At 33.8% G+C, this 7,865-nt stretch overlaps 1 long non-coding RNA gene across 1 annotated transcript; it reads left to right on the forward strand.

Moving 5' to 3' along the window:
* Nucleotides 1–27: 27 nt before the first annotated feature.
* Nucleotides 28–4,801, forward strand: LOC106872314 (uncharacterized). The gene is made up of 2 exons (XR_001409755.2): nt 28–2,836; nt 4,542–4,801. It is a non-coding gene; the product is annotated as an uncharacterized LOC106872314 (long non-coding RNA).
* Nucleotides 4,802–7,865: the final 3,064 nt, after the last annotated feature.

Genomic DNA, 7,865 nt, shown 5'->3' on the forward strand with positions numbered 1-7,865 from the left:
CATCATCATCATCATCATCATCATCATCATCATCATCATCATCATCACCATCATCATCATCATCATCATCATCATCACCATCATCATCATCATCATCATCATCATCATCATCATCATCATCATCATCATCATTATGAATCATTAAGGTGACAAGCTGGCAGGCAGATTCGTTACCATGCCAACCAAAATATTTAGCGGCATTTCATCTATCTTTACATTCTGAGTTCGAATGCCGCCAAGGTCAACTTTGCCTTTCATCCTTTTGGGGTCAATAAAATGAGTACCAGTGAAACACTGGGGTTGATTGAACCCTTTCAGGATTGATGAAATGAGTATCATTTCAGCTCTGGGGTTATTGTAAATGACCCCAAAAGTTTAAGTTTTGTGCCTATACTAGAGAGGATTATTTGTTTTAATTATTTTTGAAAATAATGAAGATTTTAGTAAAATAACTTTGTCATCATTAAACTTGTGTTTGAAACATAAATATTAATTAGCATGAAATATTGATGGAAGATTTAAATTTCAATTACTTTAACACAGAAAGTTTGTACCATAGAAGCAAGGGTGGCTTCAGTTGGACTGGGGCCAAAAGAATTAAAGTTTATTACATCAAAAATGCTTGCACACACTTTACTATTAAGTTTACATGCAGCTGGCGTCTGTGAGCTTTTTTCTTTTTTTTCAGCTACAGTTGCAGCAATTTACCACAAGCTGTTCAAATGTTAATTTAAGGGTGTAGGGTTTCACTTAGACCTTAGTTATTTGGCTAAATTAAGTACGTTCCACTACACACTTAACTAGTCTCGCAACAGGCTAACCACTTCAGATACAAACCACATCATGAACTTCACTCCGATTTTCTAAATATAAAAGTAAATCCTTATTATCAGCGACGAGTAACATTCTAACGAGTTTAACAACTAATGATTATGGACATATATATGGGTGTGTGTGTGTCTGTGTTTGTATGCACCCATATATGTGTGTGTGTGTGTATGTGTTGATATATATGTGTATGTGTATTAATATATGTAGTATATATATGTGTGTACATGTATATACATATACACACACATACAAACATGCATTATAAATATATGCATACACACACACATATAAAATTATGTACATATATGCGCAGGAATGGCTGTGTGGTAAGTAGCTTGCTTACCAACCACATGGTCCCGGGTTCAGTCCCACTGCGTGGCACCTCAGGCAAGTGTCTTCTACTATAGCCTCGGGCCAACCGAAGCCTTGTGAGTGGATTTGGTAGACTGAAACTGAAAGAAGCCCGTCGTATATATGTATATATATATGTATGTATGTTTGTGTGTCTGTGTTTGTCCACCCAGTATTGCTTGACAACCGATGGTGGTGTGTTTACTTACATCCCTGTAACTTAACGGTTTGGCAAAAGAGACCGATAGAATAAGTACTAGGCTAACAAAGAATACATCCCGGGGTCAATTTGCTCGACTAAAAGGTGGTGCTCCAGCATGGCCATAGTCAAATGACTGAAACAAGTAAAAGAGAGAGAGTAAAGAGTATATACAGAGACGTCCATATATGTGTGTGTTTGTGTGTGCATATATATATATACATATACAGGTATGGACATCTATGTATATAATTTATGTATATATGGATATATACATGTATATTTATATATTATGTATGCATATACATATATACATTCACGCACACACACACACACACACATATTTCACTCTAAATGGACTCGAGATGTAAGTATTCTTAAACGGAAATCCTATTGTCAATAACATAACATTTACAAGTTCAAAACTAGAAACTAAATTAACTTACGAAATATGTCTGTCTTCTTCGTGTGTGCTCGAGCTTATCTCGGCTTCCATGACATTGAATAGTTGAAAAGGAAGGGCATTTTCAAATCTAATAATACATTTTTCAGACATGAAGATTAAATAATGTTGAAGTTGTATTAAGTATAGATTATTGTATGTAGATTATGAGTAGAAATAGCCGAAAGTGTGTATGTTTGTTTGTATGTTTGTAATTCTGCCAGAGCAGCATGTACAGCTTGGTAACACACCTTAAGACAATAGTCGCCATGCATTATTATATATCATTTTATACATGTGTATATGTGAAGGTGCATGGTTTAGTGGTTAGAGCATCAGGCTCACACTCATGAGATAGTGGGTTCAATTCCCAGACCATGTGCTTTTGAGCAAGACACTTTATTTCACGTTACTCCAGTTCACTCACCTGTAGAAATGAGTTGTGACATCACTGGTGCCAAGGTGTATCGGCCCCTTTGCCTTTCTCTTGGATAACATCAGTAGTATGGAGAGGGAGGCTGCTGGTCTTCCATAAACAACCTTACCTGGACTTGTGCCTCGGAGGAGAACTTTATAGGTGCAACCTCATTGTAAGTTTCCTCTGTTGCAGGGAATGTAGCACCTGCGGGGAGTGTAGCACCTGTGGAATGTAACACCTGTGATATTCAAGGGATTTCTGTAGATATATATATATATATATATATATATATACATATACATGCAAACACACAATGATATACCTTATACCTTCTTTCAATTTCTAACCAGCAAATCCACTCGTAAGGTTTCTTTTTGGTCTGGAGCTATAGAAGAAGCCACTTACCCAAGGTACCATCCATGCAATGGGACTGAACCTAAAACCACATGATTGGGAAGCAAACTGCTTAATCACACAGCCATACCCATATCAAAAAATCTTCTCTGCTGTAATTCAATGTTGAAGAATTATTAAATCAAACCAATACCATCTGGTAGTTATCTTGTCTGTCAATAACTTCCAGAACAGACAAAAAGTAATTCTTTTTATATTTTTTGTTGTCTTTTTTTTTTCATTTCCTCTTATTTATATATTTTTTTATAATTTTATTTTAATGCATTTCATATTTGTTTTGTTTTTTTACATCATTAGAATTTCTTTGAAATTTATCTTTTAATTTTTTTTTTTTTGTTAGTCAGATCTTCTTATGTTCAGATTTTTATCATCTTAGACTCATGTTGTAACTTAAATCAATCCCTGCCACATTCACCATTCTACAATTAGCCAATCAACTTGCAGACTTAATGAAATATATACATATATACACGTACATTTGTGTGGTTGCGTGCATATATATATATGTGTGTGTGTGTGTGTGTATATATATATATATATATATACACACATATATATATATATATACACTCATGTACATATATACACACATGTACATATATATATATATATATGTAGACATGTACATCTGTATGCACCAAAGTGTTGTGTAACTAAATATTTACACACACATATACACATACACACATATATATATACATACGCACGTATATACACACACATACATGTATATACATATACACACACATATATACATATACATATATGCACAAATATATACAGATATAAACATGTACATGCATGGAGATGAGAGAAAAATGCCCAAACCGTTGGAGATGTTTAGATTATAGTCAAGATAGATGCGTCAAAGAATCCAGTCAGGAGATATAAACATCTCAGTGCAACAGATGCAAGTTCCAGAAATTGTCTGAGAGAAGATAGAAAGAGAGATAGACAGCAAGAGAGAGAGAGAGAGAAAGAGGGAGAGAGATTGTTTAATGGTGAAGTGGAGAAAATGAATCTGGCTAAAGAGGGATTGTATTGGTGTTTGTTTATATGTTGTGGGTGTGTCACCATGTATGTATTTGTGAGTGTGCCTGTATGTGTGTGTGAGAGAGAGAGAGAGAGAGAGAGAGAGAGAGAGAGAGAGAGAAATTGAGAAAGTGGGAAGAAGTGAGTGTAGAGAAGTATATACATATGTAAACACACCCACACAGATGTATATATGCACACACACACAAGCATACACATATACACCTCTCTCCAGATGTAGGAGTACAAACGAAAGAAATAGTGTACAATATATATTAGCAGAGTTAATTTATTCATAAGAAGCTCTATTGTCCAATCTGTCCTTTTCATAAGACAACAGGATGTGATTTCAGAGAGAGAATTAGCTGCTATTTTTAGCAAATACAGTGATCCCTTAAACGGTTCTTCGTTTGAGATATTTATGCCTTTGCCTGTTCCAGCTTCGGTTGTCAAGCAATGTTGGGGGGACAAACAGAGACACATAAACATATATATATATATATATATATATACGACGGGCTTTTTTCAGCTTCCATCTACCAAATTCACTCACAGGGCTTTGGTCGGCTCGAGGCTATAGTAGAAGACACTTGCCCAAGGTGCCACGCAGTGGGACTGAACCCAGAACCATGTGGTTTGTAAGCAAGCCATTCCACTCTTTAACAGTATTTAACTCTTGATACACTTTGAAAATTGTCAAAGTGAAAAACTCAGTCCCATAATGGTTCTGTTACAGAAGAGAAATAATGCTAAAAGAAAGGATTAGAGATTCTTTTACATAAGAAAGTTATTTAGTTCTTCCTGAATGAATGTAAACAAGTTGAGTATAATTTTTGTGATATCCTGTGTTTCAGATCCAGTCCTGTGTAGAATTATGCTACACAAGAAGTTAAAGAGTTAAGCATGGCTAAAGTAAAACATGGCACAGGAAATTAATATAGTGTGTTTATGCAAAAGAAGCCAAAGAGATAGAAGGAAAAATTAAGTGTCTTTGGTTACAAAAATCTGGAAGCAATGGGAAAATTTGATTATCAGATCTGAATTCAGCATCACCGATATGGCAAGAAATAGTATTCTCAGGTTTGTAAGAGAAAATAAAACAAATTGAAATTTATTATGTTGTGTAACAAGGTTTGTATAGAGATTTTAATTAGAAACATGTTAGAAAACGAGGCTTCACTTAAGCAGGTTGATTTTAAAAGAAAGATTTGAATAGAAAAAATGTAGAATAAGTGAAATACATTATTTGAGCATTTTTATTACAAATATGACAGTTTATTTCTCAAAAAAAAAAAACATGGAAAAAGAAACATACAAAAATAGTTGTAACAATCAGTCATATTACAACAAGAATTGGAGAAAGAAGGGAAAATTTTAGATAGTAATCTCACAATGTATATTAGATTGTAGTAAAGAAGGAAAAATTAACAATTTTGATGAATGAATGTGTATGTATATATATATATATATATATATATATAAAGCGTAGTACCAATATATACAGAGTGCTGTTTGCTGAATAAACATCTCTAGAAAATTAGAAGTGAAATGACAATAATGGTTTCAAATTTTGCCACAAGGGCACCAATTTTCGGGGAGGGGTTAAGTCAATTACATTGACCCCAGTATTCAACTGGTACTTATTTCATCAACCTCAAAAGGATCAAAGGCAAAGTCAACCTCGGCGGAATTTGAACTCAGAATGTGGAGACGTACGAAATGCCGCAAAGCATTTTGTCCGATGTGTTAACAATTCTGCCAGCTCACCGCCTTAAATGACAATAATAATATTAATTCTCCCTAATTTAGGCACAAGGCCGGCAATTCTGTGTGGAGCGGTGTAGTTGATTACATCAACTCCAACTCCCACCCCCAGTATTTGATATTTGACTGGTCCTTTATTTTATCAACCCCTGAAAGGGTGAAAGGCAAAGTTGACCTTGGTGGGATTTGAACCCAGAACAATAATAATAATAATAATAATAAAATGATAACAATAAAAATTATAACAACAACAACGACAGTACCAAAGCCAGAATGATTGATATGTGTGGAAAAGTCAATTTAATAAAAATGATCAAAGACAACACTTGACATCTAGAAAGTTCCCTTGAACAAGGAAAACACTTTGCTCCCTCACTTCCCTTCCCACCTCTGGATGATTATAAATGAAGTAAACAATGGTGTGGGTACATGTGTGTGTGTGTATGTGTGTATATATTTATTCGCCATGCTGGACTGCTGAAATCTAAAAATTTTTTTGCTGAAGAGCATAGGCTCGAAACGTAAAAGACTTCTTCATTTTCCTGAGCGTCAAACTAATACACTTGCTTGTTGTTCATACACCTGGCTTCGTCTCGTTTTTCTATAAATTTCTATTATATATATATATATATATATATATATATTCTCTCCAAAATTTGACAGCAGATACCATTTTTCTTTTTTGTATTTTTTTTTCATTTTATTTATTTAATATTTTCTTCCTACAAATAAAATTTATTTTAAACCATGAATAATATTTTTAAAAAATTAAATTAAGTATCGTTTATCATATAGCAAAATAGTGGAATATTCTAGAAATATTAAAATGAAGTCTTTTTACAAATTGAAAGTGGTACTACATAGAAAAGACAAAAACGTGTATATATACATGTATGTATATATATATATATATATATATATATATAAATATATATATATATATCAGGCATGTGCCATCAATAATTACACAGGGTAGGCAATTGGTGACCTTTGTAGTAAAACACGAAAATATAAGCGAAACACAGGCACAGAATTGAGTTGAAGCCAGATTTACTTCTGCCTTTATAGCACATAAAGAAAACGGTGTTGTAGGACTGTACACAGCATGTGTAGCACAGCAGTACTATGCGTAGCTTAAATACTAAGATTGAAAAGCAGGGGCGAATTATGCCTTCCTAATTTATGAAAGAATAAAATATTTTGCATTTTATGTTTAGTAATCAGAATAACCTTCACAATTTTATTGAATTAGGTGAATATTTTGTCATAAAAGGAAAATGTTGCTATTGATCTATTTTATTCAAAGTAGGCATTGTCTACCTAGATGGCATGTCCCTGATATATGTGTGTGTGTGTGTGTGTGTGTGTGTGTATGCCAATGAGTGCTTATCACTGCAGTGGTGGGTAAATGTTCTTTATTTCTGGGTCAACAAGGCTGTCAGTGGTTTCATGTAAAGAGAGATCGCTTTACAACTTTCAAGTGTAACATGTGGGAACGTTTGTACTTGTCTCCATGTAGCACACTTGAAAATTATCAAGAGATCTCTCTTTACAAGAAACCATTGGTAGCCTAGTTGACCCACAAATAAACCACAAACACACAGATACATGCATGTGTTATGCATAACAGTGTGTATCCAAAGTACTGGAATAAATCTAAATATTAGAAAGCCATTGGCTTTAATTTAGAATTATATCAGAATATAAACAATGAATGGTATAGAAAAAAAAGGGTGGGAGTCCCTTGGCGGATCATTTTACAATTTTCTGACCATTCCTCAAAGATGGCATCTTGAATGCCAAAGATACTGATGTAGTATCATATATGCATGGAAAATCGTGGGGCAGAGGAGAATGTTCCAAACTTTGGCATTAGATAGAACTTTAATGCAGGAACAGATAAATATTGTCAGATTCTAAATATACCACCTTCAGAATAATGAGCAAAAGCATTCTATTATACCATTCTGATATTCTTCAACTGTTCAACAGCTCAATGACTGCAGTACTACTTCAAAAGAATTACTGATATTTTCACGTATTTTCCAAGACTTGTGGTAAAGTTACTGAATAGACTGGACCAAAAAAAAAAAAAAAGGAAGCACAGTTCTTCAGTTTAAATTCCCTACAAGCTTTTCTTGTGCTTCTGAGTCGTAAAATAAACTGTCTAAATGGTTTTGGTTTACTGAACAGTCAGGAATCAAATAAATGAGATATTCGGGAAATGGAATACCATTTGGTTCTCACCCAAACTGGTGCCTTCAAATTGGGAGCAAAGCAGCAGCTCTCTATATAATCCTTGCTGGGTTTTGATTTGAAGTGCATTTACAATTTTAGTTTATTTATAAAACAATTAAACAGTAAAAACATATTAATTAAAATTTCTTCAAATATATTAGAAATAAATCCCTTCT

The sequence above is a fragment of the Octopus bimaculoides genome, chromosome 14 (assembly GCF_001194135.2).
Source record: "Octopus bimaculoides isolate UCB-OBI-ISO-001 chromosome 14, ASM119413v2, whole genome shotgun sequence".
NCBI lineage: Eukaryota > Metazoa > Mollusca > Cephalopoda > Octopoda > Octopodidae > Octopus > Octopus bimaculoides.